This window comes from Chlorocebus sabaeus, chromosome X, assembly GCF_047675955.1.
Source record: "Chlorocebus sabaeus isolate Y175 chromosome X, mChlSab1.0.hap1, whole genome shotgun sequence".
Taxonomy (NCBI): Eukaryota; Metazoa; Chordata; class Mammalia; order Primates; family Cercopithecidae; genus Chlorocebus; species Chlorocebus sabaeus.
Genome location: NC_132933.1, coordinates 100,856,365 through 100,872,817, shown reverse-complemented (window position 1 = coordinate 100,872,817; position 16,453 = coordinate 100,856,365).

Here is a 16,453-nt window from a genome sequence, read left to right as displayed (position 1 = left end):
CATGTGCTATGTCCACAGCCAGCTTGGGCAACAGAGTCCCCCACCTACCTCAGCCTTCTCCTGGTGTGTGTTTACAGCCTCCACATTCAGGTGGATGGACTCCACCTTGCAGCCTTGGAAAAGAACAATCCATCTGTCCATAAGCCCCCAAGGTAGGCACAGGTCTTCCATGAGGTATCACCTCCCCCCAATCACCACCCACACCCCTAGCTTCATACTATGTACAGATCATGACTTGCCTGGGGAATTTAGACAGCAGTGTGATGTGTGGGGAACACACCAGGCCTAAGAGGCAGCCAACAGGGCATCCTGTCACCTCTGCCCCTAACAGTCTTAGTTCTGTGAGCTTCAGTTGCTCATTTGTAAATGGGGATGGAGATGAGAGATGAACTCTGGCTGCCCACAGCTCTTGAGGTCCGCAGGACATCAGTCTCATCTGTGTAATATTGATGTAGCTCTGTGGATCCTCCAAGCCATGTTAGGTGCTGAAGAGGTGGAAGAGTCCTGGGGCCACTGCCTTGGGTGGTCAGTGCCAGGCAAAGTTTATCTGGAGGACAATGTGGTTGTGGCAACACCAGGAGTGTGGAAGGTCACGTGGGAGTTTTAGGGAACCTGAAGAAGGAGGAGGGTGCATCTTTGGGGTTTGGGGCTGCAACTTTGGCATCTGGGACTGACAGAGGATGCCTAATGCCTGTGGAAGCTCCCTTAGCTTTATCCCTATGGACTGCACCTTACTCCAGGCTTCAGTAGGCCATTCTGCTCTGTGTACACCCCAGAATAGGTTTGATTCTGTCCCTTCCCTGCTCATGAAATTCTTGTGTAATTTGCACAATTGGCAAAATCAGAACAAAGTATTTAGATTTAGATTAGACAGCAATATTATATTAATGTTAGTGGCCTTATTTTGCTTTTATTATTTTTTTCTGTAAGAGAGTGTCTTTGTAATTTAGTCTCCAAATATTTATGAAAGTGTGCGTGCGTGTTCACATACATAGAGAGAGAGAAGGATGGAGAGACGAAAGATATTGGACAGTTAGGGTCTCTGGGGGATATAGGGTTCATGGGGTTGTATTTATGTGCATGAGCTGGGAGTCTTAGGAAACTCACTGTAAGGAGGTGAGGAAAGTATGGGGCAGCACTCTTTGGCATGTATATTCCTTATTATTTGATATATATCATTGATTTTTTTACTTTTTCTTTCTTATGTTCACAGATATTGCTATCAATCTCTATAGTCTTTCCCCTGTGTGAGGCTGAAGCCTCAGATTCCCTCGAAACACACTGTCTAGAGAACAACATCCTACTGACTGAAAGTGGCATGCAAGATAAATTTATTTGCTGTTCCTTGTCTACCACTTTTTTTCCCCTTGTGTGCCCCCCAAATGTGATAAAATGTTAACATTGAAGAGTCTAGGTTAAGTGTAAACAGGAATTTTTTAAACTAGTTTTGCAACTTTTTTTTGTAAGTCTTCATATATCAGAATGAAAGTTTAAATTTAAAAAGTATTTTTATTTTTACAAATATTCACTGAAGTTCATCTGACTAGCATGTACTACACACACTTCTTTTTTTTATCACCAAATACTCACTTCCTTTTAATTATTATTATTATTTTAAATTAATTTCTATAGGAATTTTTTAAAATTACACTTTAAGTTCTAGGGTACATGTGCACGATGTGCAGGTTTCTTACATAGGTACACATGTGCCATGTTGGTTTGCTGCACCCATCAACTCGTCATTTACATTAGGTATTTCTCCTAATGCCCTCACTCCCCCAGCTCCCCAATCCCCGACAGGCCCCAGTGTGTGATGTTCCCTGCCCTGTGTCCATGTGTTCTCGTTTAACTCCTACCTATAAGTGAGAACATGCAATGTTTGGTTTTCTGTCCCTGTGATAGTTAGCTGAGAATGATGGTTTCCAGCTTCATCCATGCCCCTGTGAAGGACATGAACTCATCCTTTTTTATGGCTGCATAGTATTCCACGGTACTACACACACTTCTTGACTTTGCACTCTTTGGGAAAAGGTCACTGTGTAACATGATGCAGTTATTCTTCATACAGACAAAAGTGCATTCACTCCTTTCCAAAGAAAGAAAACCAAAAGTCTCATAAGTTGTTGCACGCAGATCCAAATCCAGGGATAATGGTTCATCCTAGTTTAGAAGGGATTTTGAATAAGGACATGTGGGAAAATATCCGAAAAAGAAGTCTAGGGAAGTGGTATGTGGACTTCTTGGGATTGATCTAAAGCATGAGACTTAGTGTTAAATGTGAATTCTCACCAATAAGCTCTTAGTAATCAGGTGAGCAGTATTACCTACTCATTGGAGGTCAGGAAGACTCTTTTCTCAGCTATTTCTGCACTTGTTAGATGAGCACCTATACAAAGTGATATGGTGGCGTGAACAGAGGCTATGTATGGCCTCAACAAAAGGCTCTCACAAAGGCTGATATGACTACCCCTACTGCTGAGTGCGCAACTTTCCAACACTATCCTGAGTTTCTGATATGTACCAATCCAAACAGGACCAGCCCAGTACCTGGCAGTAAATTTATTACATTGGGCCCATTACATCATGGAGGGGTTTGTTGACTTAATGATTTGTCAGCAATAAGTGAATATTCTAGGTATGGATTTGCCTTCCCTACACATAATATTTCTGTCTTATCACCACCTGTGATCCTACAGAATGCTTCATTCACTGTTGTGAAATTTCAGTGTCGGATGACATAAAAAAATATGTATATGTTAGCCAAATGAACTGTGGTGAATATTTGTCTTGTTGGTATCCTGATTGCACCCATTTTCCTTTTAGGATAATACAGTTTCCAATTGTAGTAAATAGGCTTTTAGGATGGCCCACAAGATCCCCACCCTCTGGTGTACATAGACTTTTTGGCAGTTATTCAGTAAAACACTAATCTAGATGCTGTTGTGAAAGGATTTTGTGCATGTAATTAACATCCAAAATCGGTTGACCTTAAAATCATGTGGGTCTGACCTACTCAAGTAAGACTTTCGAGGGTACTACACTCATCTTGGGAAGAGAGATTTGAAGTTTGAGAGGGATGGACATTCTCCATTCCTAGATTTGAAGATGGAGATGCTACATTCATACAAAGAATATGGGTGGCCTCTATGAGCTTGATGAGGCCTCCAGCTGATAGCCAGTAAAGAAATGAGGATCTCAGAACTATAGCTGCAAGTACAAGAGTTCTGCCAATAATCTGAATGAGAATGGAAGGCATCAGAAAGAAAGGCAGCCCTGCTGACATCTTGATTTCCATTTTGCCTGAACAGAGAACATAGCCAAGGCATGCCACATCTTCTGTCCTATAATAACTTGGAGATAATAAATGGGTGTTGTTTTAGCAACTCAGTCTGTGGTTGTTTGCTATGCATTAATAGAAAACCAATATGTAGTCTTTGTGGAATGACACGTCTAGATGTTTTCCTCCCCCTATTGACAAGGAGTAAATCAGATTATTTCTCTCTGGTTCCAATATTGCCAAGGGACAGGAATGCAACCTATTCTTAGTCAATCACATGCCCTCTCCTTGGACTTTGAAACTTAAGTGATTGACACAAGAGTGAAAAAAAAAAAAAAAAAAAAGGCTTATGTGATTTTTATCCCCAGAGTAGCATCCTTATCAGACCATTCCTGTCTGTGTTTCATGCTCCTATCCATTTCTCAAGTTGCTTTCTCCAGTCTCCCTCCAGTTCTGTGAGCCTCTAACATCTGTCTAACCAAATCCATTTTATTTACATTGGCAAGAAAAAATTCTTATTGATTGTGACCAATCATGTGGTGAAGCCAGTTTGTACCAGCTTGAGACAGTGTATTGTATGTAGCTCATCCCACCTTTGCCTTCAGTGAAATTGACCACGGTGGGATTATTAACTTTGTGAAAAATGGCAGACTACCAACTTGGAATTTTTAAAATCAGAGAATCAGTTATTAACCATTTACTAGCACATCATTGCTTGCAAACAAAATCTTAAGTAATGGAATATGTATGGATTACAAAGGGGCTGGACACTGTGAGCTCCAGAAGGGCAAAGGCAGCAGGGTATTGTAGAAAGAACTTGGATTTCACCATCAGAGAATCCTAGATTCTAATCCTACGTATCTCCAGTGATGTGACTTTGAGCAAGTATCTTTGCCTCTCTGAGTCTTAGTTTACTCATCTATGAAAGTAGGTGAGAAAATACACTATTTGGCAAAAACTGAATTTTCATGCACTCCCCTACATTTCCCAGCCAACTTTCTTGTGTTGGGGTTGTATGACTATTTCTGGCCAGTGTACGGAAGTGATATCTGCACTTCCAGGATAAGACACCTAAAAGCCCAAATATCTTCAAATTAATGTGTGCCCAGCAGAGTCCTGGGGTAGGTACCTGAATGGTTGGTTGGATATCCTGGTGGAGGCGAGACTGGTGCAGTAGGATGATAGGGAAGGACTGGGATGGCCTCTGAATCTGGAGCCTGGCATCAACCTTCCCTGTCTCTGATAGAGCAGTAAGATGCAAAAGGGCTCACATGTGGGAGTTGATTTTAATAAGTTTGATTCGGTGTGGAGAGTGGCAGGTGAATGATGTAGACAGACTGGACTAGCAGGCCCAGAGGGGACCAAAATAACAAGTGTAGGCTGAGGCCAGATTGAAGAAAAGCCTTAAAGACAAGCTTGGGCAGGTTACACTTTCTCCTGGGGCATTAGACACATACATAATGTCATTTTTTTTCATCAACTGGCTTTAGTATCCATTAATTATTCTTCCCTCATTTAATTAATACCGTGTTTATTGTGCAAAAATAACTTTCTATTTCCATCATTCTTTTTCAGGTTTATTGAGGTACAGTTGACAGAAATTGTATATATATACAGAGTACAGCATGATGTTTTGTTTTGTTTTTGAGATAAGTGTTTCGCTCTGTCATCCAAGCAGGAGTATAGTGGCACGATCACAGCCTCAACCTCCCAAGCTCAAGCGATATACCTCATATAAACAGAATTACATGATATATTTCATAAACAGAATTATACAGTATTTGTCTTTCTGTAACTTGTTTATTTTACTTAGCATAATGTTTTCAAGGTTCACTCATGTTGCAGCATGTGGCTAATAAAAGTCCATTATTTTTCAAATCTGAATAATAAAACATTTTGCTTATCCATTCATCTGTCAATAGATATTTTGAATTCTCCCACCTGTTAGCTATTGTGAGTAGTATTGCTATGAACATGGGTGTGCAAACATGTCTTTGAGACCCTGATTTCAATTCTTTTGGATGTATATCCAGAAGTAGAAATACTGAAACACATGGTAGTTCTATTTTTAAGTTTTTGAGGAACAACCATACTATTTTCCATAGTAGTTGCACCATTTACAGTCCTGCTAGCAGTGCACAAGGGTTCCAATTTCTTTGCATTCCCAGTGACACTTATTTTCTCTCTTTTGATAGCAGCCATCCTAATCGGTATGAGGTGATATCTAGTTGTGGTTTTGATTTACATTTGTCTGATGATCAGCAATGTTTAGCATCTTTCAATATGCTTGCTAGCCATTTGCATATAATCTTTGGGGAAACGTCTGCCTTTTATCCATTTTATAATTGGGTTACTTGTGTTTTTCTTTTAAGAAATAGGGTCTTGCTCTATCACCGAGGCTGGAGTGCAGTAGTGCAGTCGTAGCTCACTGCAGCCTCAACCTCCTGGGCTCCAGTGATATTCCCACCTCAGCCTCCTGAGCAGTGAGGACTACAGGTGAACACCACCAGGCCTGGCTAATTGATTTTTTTTTTTTTTTTTTAGAAACAGGTTCTCACTATTTTGCCCAGGCTGGTCTCGAACTCCTCACCTCAAGTAATCCTCCCGCCTCTGCTGAGCTGAGATAACAGGCATGAACCACTGTGCCCAGTCAGTTATTTAATTTTTTGCTGTGGAGCAGTATAATTTTTATATATATTCTGCTTATTAATCCCTTATTAGGTATATACTTTGCAAATATCTTCTCCCATTCTGTATGTTGCCTTTTCACTGTGTTGACTTTGTCCTTTGATACACAAACATATTTGTTTCATGTAGTCACATTTGTCTATTTTTTGCTTTTGGTGTCATAACCAGAAATTATTTGCCAAATCCAGTGTTATGAAGATTTTCTCCTATCTTTACTTCTAGGAGTTTTAAAATTTTAGGTCTTACATTTAAATCTTTAAACTATTTTTGTTAATTTTTATAGTGTAAAAGGTCTATTTTACTTTTTTGCAGATGGATGTCCAGTTTTCCCAGCACCATGTGTCGAAGATTGTCATTTCCCCATTGAATAATCTTGGCACCCTTGTCAAAGATCATTTAACTACATATATGAAGGTTCATTTCTTGACTCACTATTCTATTTCACTAGTCTATATGTCTATGTTTATGCCAGTACCATATATATATAATATATTATAATATTGTATTATATTATATATATGTTATAATACAATATATTGTATATAATGTATTATAATATATATATTATGGTTTTCGGTATATAAGTCTCTTTACTACCTTGGTTAGGTTTATTCCTAAGTATTTTATTCTTTTTAATTGTATTGAAAATGGAATTGTTTTCTTAATTTTCTTTTTGAATTGTTCATTGTTACTGTATAAAATGCAATTTTTTTGTGTGTGTTTTAAGTTTTGTATCCTACAAGTTTCCTGGATTTGTTTATTAGTGCCAACAGTTTTTGTGTGTGGAATCTTTAGAGTTTTCAGCATATAAGAAAGATCATGTCATCTGTAAACAGAGATAATTTTACTTCTTCGTTTGCAGTATGGATACCTTTTACTTTTTTTCTTTTCCTTTTCCTGATTATTCTGGATAGGACTTTAATACCATGTTGAATAGACATGGCTGCAGTGGTCATCTTTGTCTTATTCCTTAATTTAAAGGAAAATACTTGGTTCATTAAATTAGTTTGGAAGTATTTTCTATTCTTATATTATCTGTATCGTATATTGTGTGAAATCAATACTAACTGTATAAATATTTGGTTATATTCTCATGTGAAGCCGCCTGGACCTGTAGGTTTCTTTTTATGGAGCATTGAAATTACACACTATTGTATTTAATAGATACATACTTATTTCATCTCAATTGAATTTTGGTATCTTGTAGTATTTAAGAAATTTGTTCATTTCTTCTAAGTTGTAGCTTTTATAAGCATTAAGTTATTTGTCATGTTCCCTATTATCCTTTTAATGCTTGCAGAGTCTGTAGTGATAGTCTTATTTCATTCTTGATATTGGTCATTTATATATTTTCTGTTTTTATTTTTGTCAGCTTTACTGAAGTTTGATCATTTTGTTGATATTTTCAAGGAACCAGCTTTTGTTGCATTGACGTTCTGTATAATTTTCCTGTTTTCAATATTATTGTTTTCTATTCTCATCTTTATTATTTCTTTCCTTCTGCATGTTTTATGTTCACTTTGCTCTTCTTTTTCTAGTTTCTGGAATAGAAACTTAGATCATTGATTTTAGATCTTCCCTCTTTCTAATGTAAGCATGTAGTACTCTAAATTTCCATTTCATCTTTGCTTTATAGTATTCCACACATATCGATTTTTTAAATTCTCACTCAGTTCTATGTATTTTTTTTATTATTATACTTTAAGTTCTAGGGTACATGTGCACAACGTGCAGGTTTGTTACATATGTATACATGTGCCATGTTGGTGTGCTGCACCCATCAACTCGTCAGCACCCATCAACTCGTCATTTACATCAGGTATAACTCCCAGTGCCATCCCTCCCCCCTCCCCCATCCCCACAGTAGGATCCGGTGTGTGATGATCCCCTTCCTGTGTCCAAGTGATCTCATTGTTCAATTCCCACCTATGAATGAGAACATGCGGTGTTTGGTTTTCTGTTCTTGCAATAGTTTGCTGAGAATGATGGTTTCCAGCTGCATCCATGTCCCTACAAAGAATACAAACTCATCCTTTTTTAATGGCTGCATAATATTCCATGGTGTATCTGTGCCACATTTTCTTAATCCAGTCTGTCACTGATGGACATTTGGGTTGATTCCAAGTCTTTGCTATTGTGAATAGTGCTGCAATAAGCATACTTGTGCATGTGTCTTTATAGCAGCATGATTTATAATCCTTTGGGTATATACCCAGTAATGGGATGGCTGGGTCATATGGTACTTCTAGTTCTAGATCCTTGAGGAATCGCCACACTGTTTTCCACAATGGTTGAACTAGTTTACAGTCCCACCAACAGTGTAAAAGTGTTCCTATTTCTCCACATCCTCTCCAGCACCTGTTGTTTCCTGACTTTTTAATGATTGCCATTCTAACTGATGTGAGATGGTATCTCATTGTGGTTTTGATTTGCATTTCTCTGATGGCCAGTGATGATGAGCATTTTTTCATGTGTCTGTTGGCTGTATGAATGTCTTCTTTTGAGAAATGTCTGTTCACATCTTTTGCCCACTTTTTGATGGGGTTGTTTTTTTCTTGTAAATTTGTTTGAGTTCTTTGTAGATTCTGGATATTAGCCCTTTGTCAGATGAGTAGATTGCAAAAATTTTCTGCCATTCTGTAGGTTGCCTGTTCACTCTGATGGTAGTTTCTTTTGCTGTGCAGAAGCGCTTTAGTTTAATTATATCCCATTTGTCAATTTTGGCTTTTGTTGCCATTCCTTTTGGTGTTTTAGACATGAAGTCCTTGCCCATGCCTATGTCCTGAATGGTATTACCTAGGTTTTCTTCTAGGGTTATTATGGTATTAGGTCTAACATTTAAGTCTCTAATCCATCTTGAATTAATTTTCGTATAAGGAGTAAGGAAAGGATCCAGTTTCAGCTTTCTACTTATGGCTAGCCAATTTTCCCAGCACCATTTATTAAATACGGAATCCTTTCCCCCTTTCTTGTTTTTCTCAGGTTTGTCAAAGATCAGATGGTTGTAGCTGTGTGGTATTATTTCTGAGGACTCTGTTCTGTTCCATTGGTCTATATCTCTGTTTTGGTACCAGTACCATGCTGTTTTGGTTACTGTAGCCTTGTAGTTTGGAGTCAGGTAGCGTGATGCCTCCAGCTTTGTTCTTTTGACTTAGGATTGTCTTGGCAATGTGGGCTCTTTTTTGGTTCCATATGAACTTTAAAGCAGTTTTTTTCAATTCTGTGAAGAAACTCATTGGTACCTTGATGGGGATGGCATTGAATCTATAAATTACCTTGGGCAGTATGGCCATTTTCACGATATTGATTCTTCCTATCCATGAGCATGGTATGTTCTTCCATTTGTTTGTGTCCTCTTTTATTTCACTGAGCAGTGGTTTGTAATTCTCCTTGAAGAGGTCCTTTACATCCCTTGTAAGTTGGATTCCTAGGTATTTTATTGCCTTTGAAGCAATTGTGAATGGAAGTTCATTCCTGATTTGGCTCTCTGTTTGTCTGTTACTGGTGTATAAGAATGCTTGTGATTTTTGCACATTAATTTTGTATCCTGAGACTTTGCTGAAGTTGCTTATCAGCTTAAGGAGATTTTGGACTGAGACAATGGGGTTTTCTAAATATACAATCATGTCATCTGCAAACAGGGACAATTTGACTTCTTCTTTTCCTAACTGAATACCCTTGATTTCTTTCTCTTGCCTGATTGCCCTAGCCAGAACTTCCAACACTATGTTGAATAGGAGTGGCGAGAGAGGGCATCCCTGTCTTGTGCCAGTTTTCAAAGGGAATGGTTCCAATTTTTGCCCATTCAGTATGATATTGGCTGTGGGTTTGTCATAAATAGCTCTTATTGTTTTGAGATATGTTCCATCAATACCGAATTTATTCAGAGTTTTTAGCATGAAGGGCTGTTGAATTTTGTCAAAGGCCTTTTTTGCATCTATTGAGATAATCGTGTGGTTTTTGTCTTTGGTTCTGTTTATATGCTGGATTACGTTGATTGATTTGCGAATGTTGAACCAGCCTTGCATCCCAGGGATGAAGCCCACTTGATCGTGGTGGATAAGATTTTGATGTGCTGCTGGATTCGGTTTGCCAGTATTTTATTGAGGATTTTTGCATCAATGTTCATCAGGGATATTGGTCTAAAATTCTCTTTTTTTGTTGTGTCTCTGCCAGGCTTTGGTATCAGGATGATGTTGGCCTCATAAAATGAGTTAGGGAGGATTCCCTCTTTTTCTATTGATTGGAATAGTTTCAGAAGGAATGGTACCAGCTCCTCCTTGTACCTCTGGTAGAATTCAGCTGTGAATCCATCTGGTCCTGGACTTTTTTTGGTAGGTAGGCTATTAATTATTGTCTCAATTTCAGAGCCTGCTATTGGTCTATTCAGGGATTCAACTTCTTCCTGGTTTAGTCTTGGGAGAGTGTAAGTGTCCAGGAAATTATCCATTTCTTCTAGATTTTCTAGTTTATTTGCGTAGAGGAGTTTATAGTATTCTCTGATGGTAGTTTGTATTTCTGTGGGGTCGGTGGTCATATCCCCTTTATCATTTTTTATTGCATCTATTTGATTCTTCTCTCTTTTCTTCTTTATTAGTCTTGCTAGCAGTCTATCAATTTTGCTGATCTTTTCAAAAAACCAACTCCTGGATTCATTGATTTTTTGGAGGTTTTTTGTGTCTGTATCTCCTTCAGTTCTGCTCTGGTCTTGGTTATTTCTTGTCTTCTGCTAGCTTTTGAATGTGTTTGCTGTTGCTTCTCTAGTTCTTTTAATTGTGATGTTAGGGTGTCAATTTTAGATCCTTCCAGCTTTCTCTTGTGGGCATTTAGTGCTATAAATTTCCCTCTACACACTGCTTTAAATGTGTCCCAGAGATTCTGGTATGTTGTATCTTTGTTCTCATTGGTTTCAAAGAACATCTTTATTTCTGCCTTCATTTCGTTATGTACCCAGTAGTCATTCAGGAGCAGGTTGTTCAGTTTCCATGTAGTTGAACGGTTTTGATTGAGTTTCTTAGTCCTGAGTTCTAGTTTGATTGCACTGTGGTCTGAGAGACAGTTTGTTATAATTTCTGTTCTTTTACATTTGCTGAGGAGTGTTTTACTTCCAATTATGTGGTCAATTTTGGAATAAGTGCGATGTGGTGCTGAGAAAAATATATATTCCGTTGAATTGGGGTGGAGAGTTCTGTAGATGTCTATTAGGTCCGCTTGGTGCAGAGTTGAGTTCAATTCCTGGATATCCTTGTTAACTTTCTGTCTCGTTGATCTGTCTAATAGTTCTATGTATTTTAAAAATTTCCTTAGAAACTTCTTTGATTCATGAATTATGTAGAAATATGTTGTTTAATTCACAAGCATCTGTAGATTTTCTGTTGTTTTTCTGTTATTGATTACTAATTTCATTTCTTTATGGGTAGAAAACATACTCCGTATGACGTCAATTGTTTTAGTGTTGTTGAAGTTTTCCCCATAGTGTATCCTATTGAATGTTCCACTGGTGCTTGAAAAAATGTGTTTTCTGCTGTTGTTAATTGGAGTGCTCTTTTTATATATGTATCAGTTATATCATATTGGTTGATTGCATTGTTCATTTCTTTTATATCCTTGCGGATATACTGTTTAGTAGCTTTATCAGTTGCTGGGAGTGCACTGTTGAAGTCCCCTAGTATAAATTTAAATGTGTCTGTTTCTCCTTTCGTCTCTATCAGGTTTTCCTTCATTTATTTTGAGGCTCTTTTGTTTGATGCATACAAATTTAGGACTGTAGTTTCTTGTAAATCATTGTAAATCTCAGTGATTGACCTTTTATCATCATGTAGTGTCTCTCTGTCTCCAGTAATTTCCTTTGCTCTCAATTCTTCTTTATTTGATATTAATATCAATACTCCTGTTTTCATTTTTGTTTTGAGACGGAGTCTTATTCTGTCATCCATGCTGGAGTGCAGTGGCACGATCTCAGCTCATTGCAAACTCTACCTCTTGGGTTCAAGCGATTCTCTGGCCTCAGCCTCCCAAGTAGCTGGGATTACCATGATGCCTGGCTAATTTTTTTTTTCTTTTAATTTGAGTAGAAACGGGGTTTCTCCATGTTGGCCAGACTGCTCTTGAGCTCCTGATCTCAAGTGATCCGTTCGCCTTGGCCTCCCAAAGAGCTGGGATTACAGGCGTGAGCCATTGCTCCTGGCCCCTGCTTTCATTTTATTAATGTTTGCATTATACATCACTTTCCATCCTTCACTTCCATCCTACTATGTCTTTGTATTTTTAGTTCCTTTTAAATTGATACGTAATAGTTGTACATATTTTGGGGGTACATATGATATTTTGATACCTGTATACAATGTGTGATAATTAAATCAGAGTAATTGGGATATCTGTCACCAAACACTATGTTGTCTTTATGTTGGAAGCATTGCAATTCTTCTAGCTATTTTGAATTATACAATAAATTATTGTTAACTACAGTTTCTCTACAGTAGAGAATTCAATAACTATTGAATACTATAACTTATTCCTTCTATCTAACTGTATTTTTGTACCCCTAAAACAATTTCACGTCATTGCCCGCCTACCTTTTCTGGCCTCTGGTAATTACGGTTTTACTCTCTGCTTCCACGAGATTCACTTTTTAAGCTCCTATTAAATGGGAATGGGAACATGCAGTATTCACTCTTAATGAATGAGAACATGCAGCATTTGTCTTTCTGTTCCTGGCTTGTTTCACTTGAGGTAATGACCTCCAGTTCCATCTATGTTGCTGCAAATGATAGGATTTAATACTTTTTATGGCTAAATAATATTTCATTGTATACATGTACCACATTTTCTTTATCCATTTATCTGTTGATGGACACTGAAGTTTATTCCATGTCTTGGTTATTGTGAATTCTACCACGATAAACCTGGGAGTGCAGATATCTCTTAAATATACTTATTTCCTTTCTCTTGGATATATACCCTGCAGTAGAATTTCTGAGTCATACGGAAGTTCTATTTTTAGTTTTTTGAGGAACTTCCAAACTGTTTTCTATAGTGGCTGTACAAATTTACCTTCCCAGCAACACTGTACCAGTATTCCCCTTCCTCTGCATTCTTACCAGCATTTGTTATTTTTGTCTTTTTTATAGTAGGCATTTTAGCTGGAGCGAGATGATATCTCATTGTGTTTTGATTTGCATTTTCCTAGTGATTGGGTATTTTTTCTATATCCATTGGTCGTTTGTCTTCTTTTGAGAAATGTCTATTCAGATCTTTTATCCATTTTAAAATTGGATGATGATGATGATGATTATTATTTTGCTATGAGTTGTTTGAGTTACCCATTGTTTTAGTTCGTTTTCATGCTACTCATAAAAACATAACCAAAACTGGGAACAAAAAGAGGATTAATTGGATTTACAGTTCCACATGGCTGGGGAAGCCTCAGAATCATAGTGGGAGGTGAAAGGCACTTCTTACATGGTGGCAGCAAGAGAAAATGAGGAAGAAACAACCTTTGATAAACCCATCAGATCTCGTGAGACTTATTCACTATCATGAGAATAGCACCGGCTCCCATGATTCAATTACCTCTTCCTGGGTCCCTCCCATAACACGTGGGAATTCTGGGAGATGCAATTCAAATTGAGATTTGGGTGGGGACACAGCCAAACCATATCACCTATATATTCTGGTTATTAATCCCTTGTCAGATGAAGAGTTTCCAAATATTTTTTCCATTATTCAGGTTGTATCTTCACTTTGTGGATGGTTTCCTTTGCTGTGCAAAAGGTTTTTATATTGATGTAATCTTATTTGTCTATTTTTACTTTTGCTGCCTATGCTTTTGAGGTCTTAAAAAAATCTTTGACTAGACCAATAGTCTAAAATGTTCCCCCAATGTCTTCTTTTAGTAGTTTTATAGTTTTAGGTCTTAGATTTAAGTATTTAATCCATTTTGAGTTGGTTTGTGTATATGGTGAAAGATAGGGGTCTAGTTTTGTTCTTACACATAGACATATCAAATTTTCCCAACACCAATTATTGAAATGCCTGTCCTTTCTGCAATGTGTATTTTGCTGCCTTTGTCATTTAGGTCTTTTTACCTATTTTGAGCTGAGTTTTGTGTATGGTGTAAGATAACAGTCAAATTTCATTTTTTTCCTTGTGGAAACCCAGTTTTCCCAGCATCATTTGCTAAAGAGACTATCTTTTCCCCCATTGTGTTCTCTTGGTGCCTTTATCTACAATTAGTTGGCCATATATGTGTGGATTTATTTTTGGGCTCTCTATTTTGTTCCACTGTTTTCTATGTGTTTGTTTATGACAGTACCATACTGCTTTGATTACTATAGCTTTGTAATATATTTTTAAGTAAGGAAGTATGATCCCTCCAACTTTATTTTTCTTCCTTGGAATTCCTTTGGCTATTCAGTGTCTTTGTGATTCCATACAAATTTTAAGATTATTTTTCCTATTGCTGGGAGGAATGCCATTGGAATTTTGATAGAGAGTGTATTGAATTTTATATTGCTTTAGGTAGTATGGGCGTTTTAGCAACATTATCAGGTTAGTGCAAAACTATTTGTGGTTTTTACTGGAACCAAAATTAATGGCAAAACCCACAATTACTTTTGCACCAACCTAATAATTCTTCCATTTCATGAGAATGGACTATCATTCCATTTATTTGTATCTTCTTCAATTACTCTCCTCAATGTTTTATAGTTTTCCATGTGCAGGTCTTTCATCTCCTTGGTTAAATTTACTCTTTAATGTTTTTTAATGCTACCATAAATGGGATTGGTTTGTATCCTGCAACTTTCCTGAGTTGATTTATTAGTTCTAACAGTTTTTTTGTGTGTGGAATCTTTGAGGTTTTCTATATATAGGATTATGTCATTTGCAAATAGAGATAAGTTTACTTTTCTTCTTTCCAACTTGGATACCTTTTATTTCTTTTTTAGCAGAAGCAGGTAATAACGATTAGAACAGAAGTAAATTAAATAGAGAATAGAAAAACAATACGAAAACATCAATAAAACTGAGTGATTTTTTTTCAAAAGAAAAAGCTAGACTACCTAAGAAGAAAAGACAGAAGAGTAAAATCAATAAAATCAGAAATGAAAGGGGTCATAAGGGACTATTATGAACAATACACCAGCAGACTGGATAATTTAGAGAAAATGGATAAATTCCTCAAAAAGTACAACCTACCAACGTTGAATCAGGAAGAAACAGAAAGTCTGAACAGAACAATAACAAATAGATTGAAGTAGTGTAATAATTTAAAAGTTCCCAACAAAGAAAAGCCCGGGAATAGATGACTTTATTGCTGAATTCTGCAAAACATTCAAAGAAGAATTAATACAAATACTTCTTCAACTCTTCCAAAAACTAGAGCTAGAGGGACTATTTCCAAACATATTTTATGAGGCCAGCATCACCATGATACCTAAGCCAGACAAAGACACCATAAAAGAAGAAAACTTCAGACCAATATCTCTGATACAAACATTTATACAAAAATTTTCTATAAAATATTAGCAATCCCAAGTTCAACAACACATCAAAAAGATTATACATCATGACTGCTATGATTTGAATATCTCCTCCAAAACTCATGTTGAAACTCAATCCCCAGTGTGACAGTATTGAGAAGTAGAGCCTTTAAGAGGTGAATAGGTAATGAGGTCTCTGCCTTCATGAATGGATTAATCCATTTATAGATAATGGATTAATGAGTTAATGGGTTAATGGGTTATCATGGGAATGGAACTGGTGGCTTTACAAGAAGAGAAAGAGACTCGAGCATGCTCTGCCACCTCACCATGTAATGCCCTGAACAGCCTCGGGACTCTGCACAGTCCCCAGCAGCAAGAGGGTTCTTACCATACGTAGCCCCTTGGCCTTGGACTTCTCAGCATCCATAACTGTAAGAATAAATTCCTTTTTAAAATAAAGTACCCTCTTTTGGATATTCTGTTATAAGCAACAGAAAAGACTAAGAAAATGGCCAAGTGGAATTTATCCTTGGCATGCAAACCTGTTTTAAAGTATGCATATGAATCAATGTGATACATTAACAGAATGAAAGATAAAAAGCATACAAAAATCATCTCAATTTACACAGAAAAAGCATTTGATAAAGTTCAACATCCTTCCTTGATAAAAATGCTGAAGAGTTTAAGTGTAAAAGGAAAGTTTCTCAGCAAAATAAAGGTCGTTTATGAAAAACCCACAATTAACATCATAATCAATGGGGAAAAATGAAAAGCTTTTCCTCTGAGATCCAGTACCAGGTAAAGATTCTCACTCTCTCCACTTCTATTCAATATAGTATGGGAAGTACTATGATGTAAATTTCTTGTAGATAGTATACATTGGATTTTTTGAAAATTCATACTGCCAGTCTCTTCTTTTTCCAAATATTTAAAAAATTTTGTTTATAATTGACACATAATAATTATACATATTTATGGGGTACACTGTGATGTTTCAATACAT